Genomic DNA, 12,078 nt, shown 5'->3' with positions numbered 1-12,078 from the left:
CCCATTAGCTAAAGTGGTGCTTCAGGTTAAGAACAGTTTCAGGTTAAGAATGGACCTCCGGAACGAATTAAGTACTTAACCCGAGGTACCACTGTACACACGAACAGAAGCAGAGGCAGACCTGAGCCATAGAACCCAAGGACCCTTCGCTCCCGCAATAAAATATTTGAGGAGACCGAGGCACCCCCCTTTTGATGGGCACTACAAAAAAGGGAGGTGTGAGGAGGTCAGGGAAACAAGTAAATGAAAGACAAGACATGGAAAGATTTATTTGTTTTTAACTGTTTTTACTTTTCTGTATTTTGTATTTTGTATTTTCTTTTTTCTTTTTTTTCTTTTTTTTTGTAATCTTTTCTGAAACTTTAATAAATATTTTTTTAAAAAGAGAGATTTCCACATACAAACCCCAAGGGAGGCTAAGCTTCTCACAACAAACTATGGTTTATCGTTATACCCGTCACACGCAGCCATAGTGTAGCACGGTGACTAAGGCTGCAGTTCTTTGCGCGCTTAACTAGGACTAAGCCCCACTGAATGTGGCAGGACTTCCTTCCATTTATGGTCCAGTGCAGAATGAACACCCACTGAGACAGGAACCCCCCCCCCCCCCGTCTTGCTTCTGCCTTCAATTCTTTATGCACTTTCAGGAAATCTGTTGCGACTCAGCCCCACCAGCTTCAGCATGCAGATAATAATCCCAATCTGCTTTGCGAGGTTGTGAAGTTTTGTTTTTATTTATCAAAATGTACATATCGGTAGCCAGTAGTGATGTATGGAAGTGAGAGCTGGACCATAAAGAAGGCCGATCGCCGAAGAATTGATGCTTTTGAATTGTGGTGCTGGAGGAGACTCTTGAGAGTCCCATGGACTGCAAGAAGATCCAACCTTTCCATTCTGAAGGAAATCAGCCCTGAGTGTTCACTGGAAGGACAGATCCTGAAGCTGAGGCTCCAATACTTTGGCCACCTCATGAGAAGAGAAGACTCCCTGGAAAAGACCCTGATGTTGGGAAACTTTGAGGGCACAAGGAGAAGGGGACAACAGAGAACAAGATGGTTGGACAGTGTTCTCGAAGCTACCAGCATGAGTTTGACCAAACTGGGGGAGGCAGTGGAAGACAGGAGTGCATGGTGTGCTGTGGTCCATGGGGTCATGAAGAATCGGACACGACTAAACGACTAAACAACAACAACATATTGCTAGATTGTAACCACCTAACGATTTACAAAAATAGGAAACAAAACATTGAAATTATTGATAACAACAATTGATAACAACAAAAGATTATTACAATCAACAGTAGCTAAAAAGAAATAACACACATGCAACTTCCACATGTCTGGAACAGCAAAGTGCAGCGAAGGCACCTGCCTGGTGTCAACAGGTAGGGAGTTCCAAAGGGTAGTTGCTGCCAGACTAAAATACTAATTTCTTACAAGTAAGGAACAAGCATTATGTTAGGGCTGCCCTGTGTCCGGAATTTCCCAGACGTAGGTGTCAAAAATGGCATTCCGGCAGAATTTCTGAAAAGCAGCAAAAATGTGTGGGGAAACCCAGGCATATGGCAGCCAGTATAGGAAGTGTTGATTTTTGGGGTGATTTCCCTAAGAAATAGGGGAAAACTTCAATTGTTTGTGGAGATTTTGACAAAAAAAGCTCAACAACTTTGCCAGAAAAAGCTCAAGCCTACATTTTGTGCACCTGAAACAGTGCCAGTTTTGCAAATTGATGCAATTGAGTGTGCTCTTTTGGGGTAAGGCAATTCTGCAAAAGAAAACATATGCAAAAGTACTTGGAGCACTCTAAATCACAATACAGATACAGAATTCCCTGCCATAATCGTCCTTATTATCTCACTATTTTTTTTACCACTCCTCAAAGGCAGAGAGATTTTGAGATCCCCTCCCCTGATCCATTCATCTCACCACATTCTTTCCGCCAAGTGCAAAAGACTATGTTGGGTCTCATCAACGTATTAAGTGTTTCATTGCACTGTGCACAATATAACTCCAGGGTGATTAATTAGCTGGAGTACTTCAGATCTCAGAAACACTGCAAACCATTAATGTAATTGAACTTTACAGTCAGCACAACAAATTAAGAGGGAGAAGCAATTTCCCCCCCTCTCTTTGCAGTTCATTAGTTAAGGCAGAATCCCTCCTGAAAACAAGATGGTTAGAGAGCGCCTCCTTATAAAATGGAGTGTGGCATTTTTTGCACAGTGAAGAGCCCACCATCCTATTAGGAAACACACAAAGGAAAACGCCCACCCACCCCTTTTGTAAATACCCTTAGGATCCTTTGTTTGTCTTCCCACAAACACATGGGCTATGCAGAACCCGCAAATGTTGGTCTGTAGAAGCAAAAAGAAGTTCTGTTTCATCCAGATGAGGACCTGGGCAGAAGAGTCAGCAGCAGCGAAAACTAAGAGGGCTGGGGCTGGAGGAGTTATTTTGTGCATTGAAATAATAGCTCAGTAAATGTTTTCCACTCCTTCAAATCAGTTTCTGTCTTAGACGCGTACTTTTCTGAAATATACTCAGAGTTGAGAGTGGATTTCATGCTCTTTATTCAGCTCATAGTGGTGAGGAGGAATGGAAGTTCCCCCATAATGTCTGCTTTATATACATTATTTATACAATGGGCCCCACGTGGTTGGCTAATTCCGGGATTCTCCTGCAGGCCAATCAGGTTGCAGATTCACTTCCACCTAGAGCTGGATTGGGTGGTTCCTGCGGACCAATCAGACTGCTGCATTCTGGACCCTATTGTTCTAGGACCAATCAGACTGCTGCATTCTGAATCCTATTGTTCTAGGGCCAATCAGACTGCTGCATTCTGAATCCTATTCAACTCAGTACATAACATTTTCTCTCTTTCTTTAGTGGATCATGTGGGTCTCCATAAATCAGAAGCGCAGGGGACAGCGATTGAGCAAACAGACTGACCTGGCTGAACAAATTTGCTTACAGACAGCACTCTTTTATTATTAATTAATTAAATTTCTATATCGCCATTTGTCTGAGGATCACAAGGCAGTTCACAATATAAAAACACACAGCATAGTAACAAAAATAATAAAACTACCCCACTCCCCAGTTTAAAAGGCCACAGATGGTTATATTAGCCAAAGGCCTGGGAGAAACACCTGGCACCTTCAGATATGGAATGAAGGCGTCAGGCTAGCCTCCCTGGGGAGAACATCACACAAATGGGGAGCCACCACAGAAAAGGCCCCCTTCTGTGTTGCCACCCTCCAAACTTCTCACAGAGAAGGCACATAAAGAAGGGCCTCAGATGATGATCTCAGGGTCTGGGTAGGTTCATATGGAAAGAGGTGGTCCTTGAGCTATTGTGGTCCTGAGCCATTTAAGGCTTTACAGGTCAAAACCAGCGCTTTGAATTGCACCTGCAAACGAATTGGTAGCCCGTGAAGTTGGGCTTGGGTTAGTACAGTGTTATGTACTAAGCTTGGATCCTAGAACAATAGGCAGGTAGGATCCTAGAATGCAACAACCATTCAGGCTCCAGGAGGGAAGCAGAATCAGCCAATCAGACGGAACTCGTTGTGTAAATAATGTATATAAAGCCTGAGGGTTGGGGGGGGGGATTCATTCACTGTTTTACGAGCTGCAATTAAGAGCATGAAATCACTACGCCGCTCTGAGTATATTTCATGCTGTATGCTCAAACCAGCTTGCCCAGGTGAGCAGCCTGGCTGCCGAATTCTGTACTAGCTGAAGTTTCTGAAGCGTCTTCAGAGGCAGCCCTATGTATAATGCACTGCAGTAATCTAACCTAGAGTTACCAGAGCATAGACAACAGAAGTTAGTCTGTCCCTGTCCCGATCGCGGAGCAGCTGGGCCACCAGATGAAGCTGATGGAAGGCACTCCGGGCCACTGAGGCCACCTGAGTCTCAAGTCTCAAGTCAGCAATGGACCCCCAGGCTATGTCCCCACTCCTTTGGAGGGATTGCAATCCCATCAAGAGCAGGCAAGCTTCCATCCTTCCGATCGAGGAAACGACCAACTGACAGGGCCTTAGTCTTTTCTGGACTGAGCATCCGTTTGTTGGCTCTCATCCAGTTCATTACCGAGGCAAGACATCAGTTCAGCACTTCCACCTTGTTATGTACTGAGTTGAATAGGATCCAAAATGCAGCAGTCTGATTGGTCCTAGAACAATAGGATCCAAAATGCAGCACTATGATTGGTCCTAGAACAATAGGATTCAGAATGCAGCAGTCTGATTGGTCCTAGAACAATGCAGCAGTATGATTGGTCTGCAGGAGCCACCCAATCCGGCTCCAGATGGAAGTGAATCCACAACCTGATTGGCCTACAGGAGAATTCCAGAATTAGCCAATCACGTGCAGCCCATTGTGTAAATAATGTCTATAAAGCAGATACTTTGAGGGGACATTCATTCCTCCTCACCACTATGAGCTGAATAAAGAGCATGAAATCCACTCTTGACTCTGATTATATTTCACACCTGCAGATCTGTCCATGGCAAGGGACTCCCCAAATCACAGGATATGTGCAGAGTTCCAGTTGAACTGAGCTAATTGGCAACAAGTCATCTGGACATGTGTTAGCAAGTGTTTGTGTGGGGTTTCCCGTTTCCTGCATGCAGCAGAAAAACCAGCCTTCCTAGTCCTTTCCATATAATATTTCAGTTCTTCTTTTTCATTGACAGTTTGCCTTCAGTTCCTTCCTCTTGTATGCAATGTTGACAGCAGTTCCCTGGACGATGAGTTAACACAGAGAAGCTTCCCTTCTTTCTGCCTTCCACTTCAAATCTACCTCACAATACTTGCCCATTCAGAACCCTGGAGGTTTGGAGGCCCATCTGCTGAAATGGAGACAGACTGTCTAATCCAAACAATCGCTTCTCGTGGCAGGAAGCCCTGTGCCGCTCCATGAATGCAAAAACTCTCCCTCTCATGGCACCATCTGCACAGCCATCAGCTAATCCCCAGTCGCCTTTCTCTCCTTTGAATTTGCTCTCTAGAAAGATTTGCTAAGGCCAGTCACCTGTGTTTATCTGTCTGGGCTTCACTCCCCTCTGGGCTTCTGGAGTTATGCGAGATTAGATCGCCTTTCTTTTTTCTCCCAGTGTACTTTATTCCAGCTTGAACGGAAACTGCAGCCAGAAATACAAGTCACTGTGGAGCAACAGAGGAAGACGCCTGCTTGTGGGCTTTGGAGATGCGTCTGCTTGGCCACTGTGGGGGCAAAGAGGGTGTAGAGGCGTCTGTTAAGTTGTGGGTGAACATATCAGACGACACAGCGATTCTCTAAACAGCTCTTGTTTATTCACAGGTCAGAACAGAACTGAACTGAAGGGTTCAGCCAGCCTGCTTATATAGAGCTCCAGTACAACGTAGCTGTAACAACTTTCTTTTTTTTTTTTAATAAATTTTTATTGGTTTTACAGCATTTTTTTAAAAAGAACAAACAAACACAAAACAAAACAAACATACAAAATGCTTTCAAAGATATTTTCATAAACCTCTTTTCTTGGACTTCCCCATACCCCCCCTCTCTGCATCCCAGTGTCCATATTTGAACTAGCAACTCCCAGTTGTTACTTTCTAATCTCTGTCATCTTAGTCCTCCTTTATTATCTAACCTTGTATCCCTGTACCCTGTTACTTCTAGCAACCACAACATTTTAACATTCGTTGAGTTTGTAGTAGTCCTTAAGATAGCTCTTAAATTTTTTCCATTCTTCTTCCACCATCTCTTTACGTTGGTCACGGATTCTGCCTGTCATCTCTGCCAGTGTCATATAGTCCATCACTTTCATCTGCCATTCTTCCAGAGTAGGTAAATCTTGTGTCTTCCAATACTTTGCGATGAGTATTCTTGCTGCTGTTGTGGCATACATAAAGAAATTTCTATCTTTCTTTGTCACCAATTGGCCGACAATGCCCAAGAGAAAGGCCTCTGGTTTTTTGGAAAATGTACATTTAAGTACCTTTTTCATTTCATTATAGATCATTTCCCAGAAGGCCTTTATCTTCGGGCATGTCCACCAAAGGTGGTAAAAAGTACCTTCAGTCTCTTTACATTTCCAACATTTATTATCGGGCAAATGATAGATTTTTGCCAGCTTGACTGGGGTCATGTACCACCTGTATACCATTTTCATAATGTTTTCCTTTAAGGCATTACATGCCGTAAATTTGATACCGGTGTTCCATAACCATTCCCAGTCATCTGACATAATGTTGTGTCCAACATCCTGCGCCCACTTAATCATAGCAGATTTAACTGTTTCATCCTGTGTGTTCCATTTCAACAGCAAGTTATACATTCTAGATAAATTCTTAGTATTGGGTTCTAGCAATTCGGTCTCTAGTTTTGATTTCTCCACTTGGAAACCGATTTTCCTATCCTGTTTAAAAATTTCCATTATTTGGCGATATTGAAACCAATTTTCTACTTTGTGCTTCAATTTCTCCTGACTTTGTAGTTTAACCTTGTCTCCATCCTGTTCTAAAATTTCCCAATACTTCGGCCATCCGACCTCCATATTGAGTTTCTTCACTGCTTTAGCCTCCACTGGTGACACCCATCTAGGGGTTTTATTTTCCAATAAGTCTTTGTATCTTATCCAGACATTAAATAATGCTTTTCTAACAATGTGATTTTTAAAGGTACTGTTAACCTTGTCATACCAAAGATATGCATGCCAACCAAAAGCATTATTGAAGCCTTCCAGATCCAAGATATCTGTATTCTCGAGGAGCATCCATTCTTTCAGCCAGCAAAACGCTGCTGCCTCATAGTACAATTTTAGGTCCGGCAGGGCGAAACCCCCTCTTTCTTTAGCGTCAGTCAGTATTTTGAATTTAATTCGGGGCTTTTTGCCCTGCCAGACAAATTTCGAAATGTCTTTGTGCCACCTCTTAAAACATTCCATCTTATCAAGAATCTGCAAGGTCTGAAACAAAAATAACATTCTAGGCAATACATTCATTTTAATTACTGCAATTCGACCTAACATTGACAGTTTCAGATTTGACCATATTTCTAGATCTTTTTTAATCTCTGACCAACATTTTTCATAATTGTCCTTATACAAATTAACATTCTTAGGTGTTAAATAAACCCCTAGGTATTTGACTTTCTTAGCCACTGTCAAACCTGTTTCCTCCTGAAACTTCTCCTTTTCCATATCTGTTAGGTTTTTCCCTAAGACTTTAGTTTTTTGCTTATTCAACTTAAATCCAGCCACCTGGCCAAATTGTTGAATTATTTCTAAAACCCTTTTCGTACTAGTGTTTGTTTCTGTAACTATCCAATCACTGAACGTCACTTTCGATCCCTTATTTGCATATGTGGACCTGAACTATCTCCAGTATCCCCCTGCTGGCCCAGGGTGAGAACTTCAATACATAACAATGTCCATGCCTTAGATGTGAGCAACAGGGTTCTATGCCCAGCCTTGTTAAGGACATCTGCTTTCTAAACACCCAGAAAGCAACACACCATCGCTTTAAAACACATTACACAATTCTGGTGACTTTTAAGGAAGTTCACATCACCATGAACTTCCTCAGCCTTTCTGCTTATTCAGCAGTTATAGATTTTTAAGGGGGGAAAACTTCTGAGAAATGAAAGATGAAACAAAGATCAATGCTCGTGATCCTAAGCATTTCAGCACCTGTAAAACAAGCGGGCATTATTCTGTCTGGTATACAGGGACGCGGGTGGCGCTGTGGGTTAAACCACAGAGCCTAGGACTTGCCAATCAGAAGGTTGGTGGTTCAAATCCCCGCAACGGGGTGAGCTCCCGTTGTTCAGTCCCTGCTCCTGCCAACCTAGCAGTTTGAAAGCACGTCAAAGTGCAAGTAGATAAATAGGTACCGCTCCGGCGGAAAGGTAAACAGCATTTCTGCGTGCTGCTCTGGTTCTCCAGAAGTGGCTTAGTCATGCTGGCCACATGACCCAGAAGCTGTACGCCGGCTCCCTCGGCCAATAAAGCGAGATGAGCTCCGCAACCCCAGAGTCGGCCACGACTGGACCTAATGGTCAGGGGTCCCTTTACCCTTTACCTTATACAGGTTGAAGCGTATAATTGTTACTTAATTGTTACTGAGCAGATGGGAGTGCTATAGAATTATCCTATACATTACTCAGAAGTAAGTCCCATTGAGTTCAGGTAAGTCCCAGATAAGTGGGTTCAGTGTTGTTGTTTTTTGTGTGGTTTTCCTGAAATATAAGTACTAGCCAAACGCGTGGTAGAAGAGATCTTGCCTCCTCACCCATTTAAAGTTGAGGTATTCCTCAATGAAATGACAAACTTACCTGCATGTACAAATACCATGAACTGAGCACTTCACAAACCTTACCACGTGTTGCGATTATGAATGGAAGAGAAATTCAATTCAGTTCACATTTAAAGGTGAACTGACTTAATTCCCGCTTTCTGAAACATTATGCAAACCAAGCCACAGCCATCCTTCAATTTTGCCTCATCTGAATTTTGCAAGGTCGTTCCGCAGTCAAGTAACATGCACTAAAATGCTACTAGGGTAGGATGTGTATTCAAAGGCATACAGGTATATTAGTGAAAATAACACAGAGAAATGCATTATATTAGGGGTAACTACTTTGCAAAAGGGGGACGTGGGTGGCGCTGTGGGTTAAACCTCAGCGCCTAGGACTTGCCGATCGTCAGGTCGGCGGTTCGAATCCCCGCGGCGGGGTGCGCTCCCCTGCCAACCTAGCAGTTCGAAAGCACCTCAAAGTGCAAGTAGATAAAGAGGTACCGCTCTGGTGGGAAGGTAAACGGCGTTTCCGTGTGCTGCGCTGGCTCGGCAGATGCAGCTTGTCACGCTGGCCACGTGACCCAGAAGTGTCTTTCGACAGCGCTGGCCCCCGGCCTCTTAAGCGAGATGGGCGTGCAACCCCAGAGTCGGACACGACTGGCCCGTATGGGCAGGGGTACCTTTACCTTACTTTGCAAAATGTGAATATTAGGAGAAACTCACGTTGAAAAGATGTAGAATTTTCATGTGATGATGTGGAAAATTGAACTTAAGGTTGGAGAAATGGAGAAAAGCCAAACTTGACATATTCCCCCACCCCTAGTTATGATACAGGGAGCTATCCCTTTCCTTATCTCCTGAAGAAATTTATTTCTGGCAAGGCAAGGTACCACACCTCAAACAATTAGGGTTGCCTAATGTGAAAGAGTCCATTCCCCAGCCATAACATCTAAAAGTCAGTTAGCTGTTTCCTTGACATCTGATGGGAAGGCATGGCCCTCTAGATTGTTGTTTAGTCGTGTCCGACTCTTCGTGACCCCATGGACCAGAGCACGCCAGGCACTCCTGTCTTCCACTGCCTCCCGCAGTTTGGTCAGGCTCATGTTTGTAGCTACGAGAACACTGTCCAACCATCTCGTCCTCTGTCGTCCCCTTCTCCTTGTGCCCTCCATCTTTCCCTGTAGCACCCTGCTTGAGGTTAACACTTAGCTGGAATGAAATATTCAACGCAGCAATAGAGAAATTAAAATAATAATTTATTTGCCAGACAAATAAATGAGAGATACAGTGGTATATGGTTACCAAAGCTCTGCCCACTCCAGCCCTAATGACCAGCACTTATATTTCCTCAGCCCAGCCCCCTTGCTCCTGCTTTGGCTGCCTCTGTCCAATCAGCCTGGTTGAAATTCCTATTGGCTGTTTGCTAGAACCAATCATAAAAGATACACCCATTTCCTATTACCTTTTATGGGAGACAAAGAGCTATATTTCCTTCTATCCATAAATGGCAGACAAGTAGCCATATATCTTACATTTGCCTCAACAAGGCACCTTAATTACCAGATCATCTTTGCCCTATTGCCCTATTACCCCTTCACTCCAAAACAGATGGCTAAAACAGATGGCTCATGGTTTTAATTTTTATCTTAAACAGAGATCTTGGGTTCACCTTCTCACACACCATCAATGAAATATGAATCTAACATAAGAATCTAACATTTCTTACTTTCTAAATCCTTTGCATAATTACATGAAGCCAATATATTTCATACATTAACATATATAGCTTTTTAGAAGGAAAGGAACTTAGTAAAAACAGTTTCCAAAAGCAACCCCTTAAATTTACACCCCCCTTTCAAGCCAGCTGCTGTTCCTATTAGCTCTTGCCCTTTAACCTTATGAAAATATGGCTCAAGTCTAATGGGAGGCACCTAGTATTATTTTCTGTAAATCTCACTATTTACCAACTCTTAATTGTGTTTTTGCAGCTTGATTGTATTCTGTAATTTGTATGGTCAGTATGACCTTTTGCTCCCAGCCTGTAATTTCCTTTTACAACTTTAAGGTACTGCTATAGATCAGGGGGGCCCTTGATCAAGAAGATAAACAACTGCCAGAGTACTCAGCCAGCTGCTTTATGTCTGGCATGAAACATACAAACATTTGCAAATATATTTTTAAAGCTCATTTTAAAATACAAGCCTTGATCAGATGCCTCATCCCAACATCAGGGTCTTTTCCAGGGAGTCTTCTCTTCTCATGAGGTGGCCAAAGTATTGGAGCCTCAGCTTCAGGATCTGCCCTTCCAGTGAGCACTCGGGGCTGATTTCCTTAAGAATGGATACGTTTGATCTTCTTGCAGTCCATGGGACTCTCAAGAGTCTCCTCCAGCACCATAATTCAAAAGCATCAATTCTTCTCTAGATTACTTTTCCGTAAAGACATGCTAGAAGTCTCCAAAAAATGACAATCTCCTGGGCAGCTCTCAGAAGCACTTCCAAATATCAAAATCCCATAGAATCTTACCACATTGCTTTCTGCATGGATAGGGCCCCTGTGACTTTCAGAGCAGCATGATTTGGATAAAACCCACAGGGGAAGCTTCCTTAGCCCTGCAGTCCTGGGCAAAGAGGCATCTGTCCATGTCTGTCATGCCACTGGTAACAGGCACAAAACCTCTGACCTTTTTTTTAAAAGGCAACGAGCCTCATCTGTTAGTACTTCAGCTGCAGGCTACCTAGAATTCAGGGGGTCCACATAACACCCCACATATTATTATTATTATTATTATTATTATTATTATTATTATTATTATTATTATTACCCCGCCCTCCCAGCCAAGGATGGGCTCAGGGTGGCTAACAAGCAATAATAATAACAAATTGAATGAATACAACTTAAAAACAAGATTAAAATACAACATTAAAATATTGAAACATTAAAATATTAAAATGCTGCCTCATCACAGGAGAAGAAAGAAAAAAGAAAGAGGGGGAGAGAATCAAATTGGCTCCAAGCCAAAGGCCAGGCGGAACAACTCTGTCTTACAGGCCCTGCGGAAAGAAATCAGATCCTGCAGGGCTCTGGTCTCATGAGACAGAGCTTTCCACCAGGCTGGAGCCAGTGTTGAAAAGGCCCTGGCTCTGGTTGAGGCTAATCTGACTTCCTTAGGGCCTGGGACCTCTAGGGTGTTGCTATATATGGACCTTAAGGTCCTCCATGGGGCATACCGGGAGAGGCGGTCCCATAGGTACGAGGGTCCTAGGCCGTGAAGGGCTTTAAAGGTCAAAACAACATAACAACATAACATAACATAACAACATAACATAACATAACATAACATAACATAACATAACATAACAACATAACATAACATAACATAACATAACATAACATAACATAGCATAACAACATAACATGTCCTCTGGGAAGTGCAATTAGTTTTGGTGGCAGATTCCCAACAAATGGGCAATGCAACCAGCTCCTTTGCTGAAGAAAAATGTGAAGGAGACTTCTTTTTCATAAAAAAAGAGATGTTTTACAAAAACTTTCTCTTCCCCTCCTTTCCATTAGGTGTATTCACTGATCCAGCCCATAATTAACGAAATGATAAGATTAAAGTTTTCCCAGCTTACTTGCTAAACGCTGTCTGTCAGGCAAGCTGTGAGTATTTAGCAGCGTGTGAGCGAAGGAGGTTTCTTCTTTAAATGTCAGGAAGCAGCTGCACCCACAGGCTGCAATCCTAAAGCCACTTACTTGGGAGTAAGCCCCACTGAATTCAGTAGGGCTTACTTCT

At 43.0% G+C, this 12,078-nt stretch overlaps 1 long non-coding RNA gene across 2 annotated transcripts in view; it reads right to left on the bottom strand.

The window, feature by feature from the left end:
• LOC308577018 overlaps positions 1-11,013 on the bottom strand; it is a 219,816-nt gene extending 208,803 nt beyond the window's left edge. Inside the window, exon 1 of one of the 2 annotated variants that reach the window (XR_014003339.1) lies at positions 10,809-11,013. This is a non-coding gene — a long non-coding RNA (uncharacterized lncRNA). The remainder of the gene's footprint in view (positions 1-10,808) is intronic. The other variant, XR_014003340.1, reaches the window with a different exon arrangement.
• Between the last annotated feature and the right edge of the window lie 1,065 nt (positions 11,014-12,078).

The sequence above is a fragment of the Podarcis bocagei genome, assembly GCF_964188305.1.
Source record: "Podarcis bocagei genome assembly, chromosome: 17".
Lineage (NCBI taxonomy): Eukaryota > Metazoa > Chordata > Lepidosauria > Squamata > Lacertidae > Podarcis > Podarcis bocagei.
This window is presented reverse-complemented; position numbering and strand designations above follow the sequence as displayed.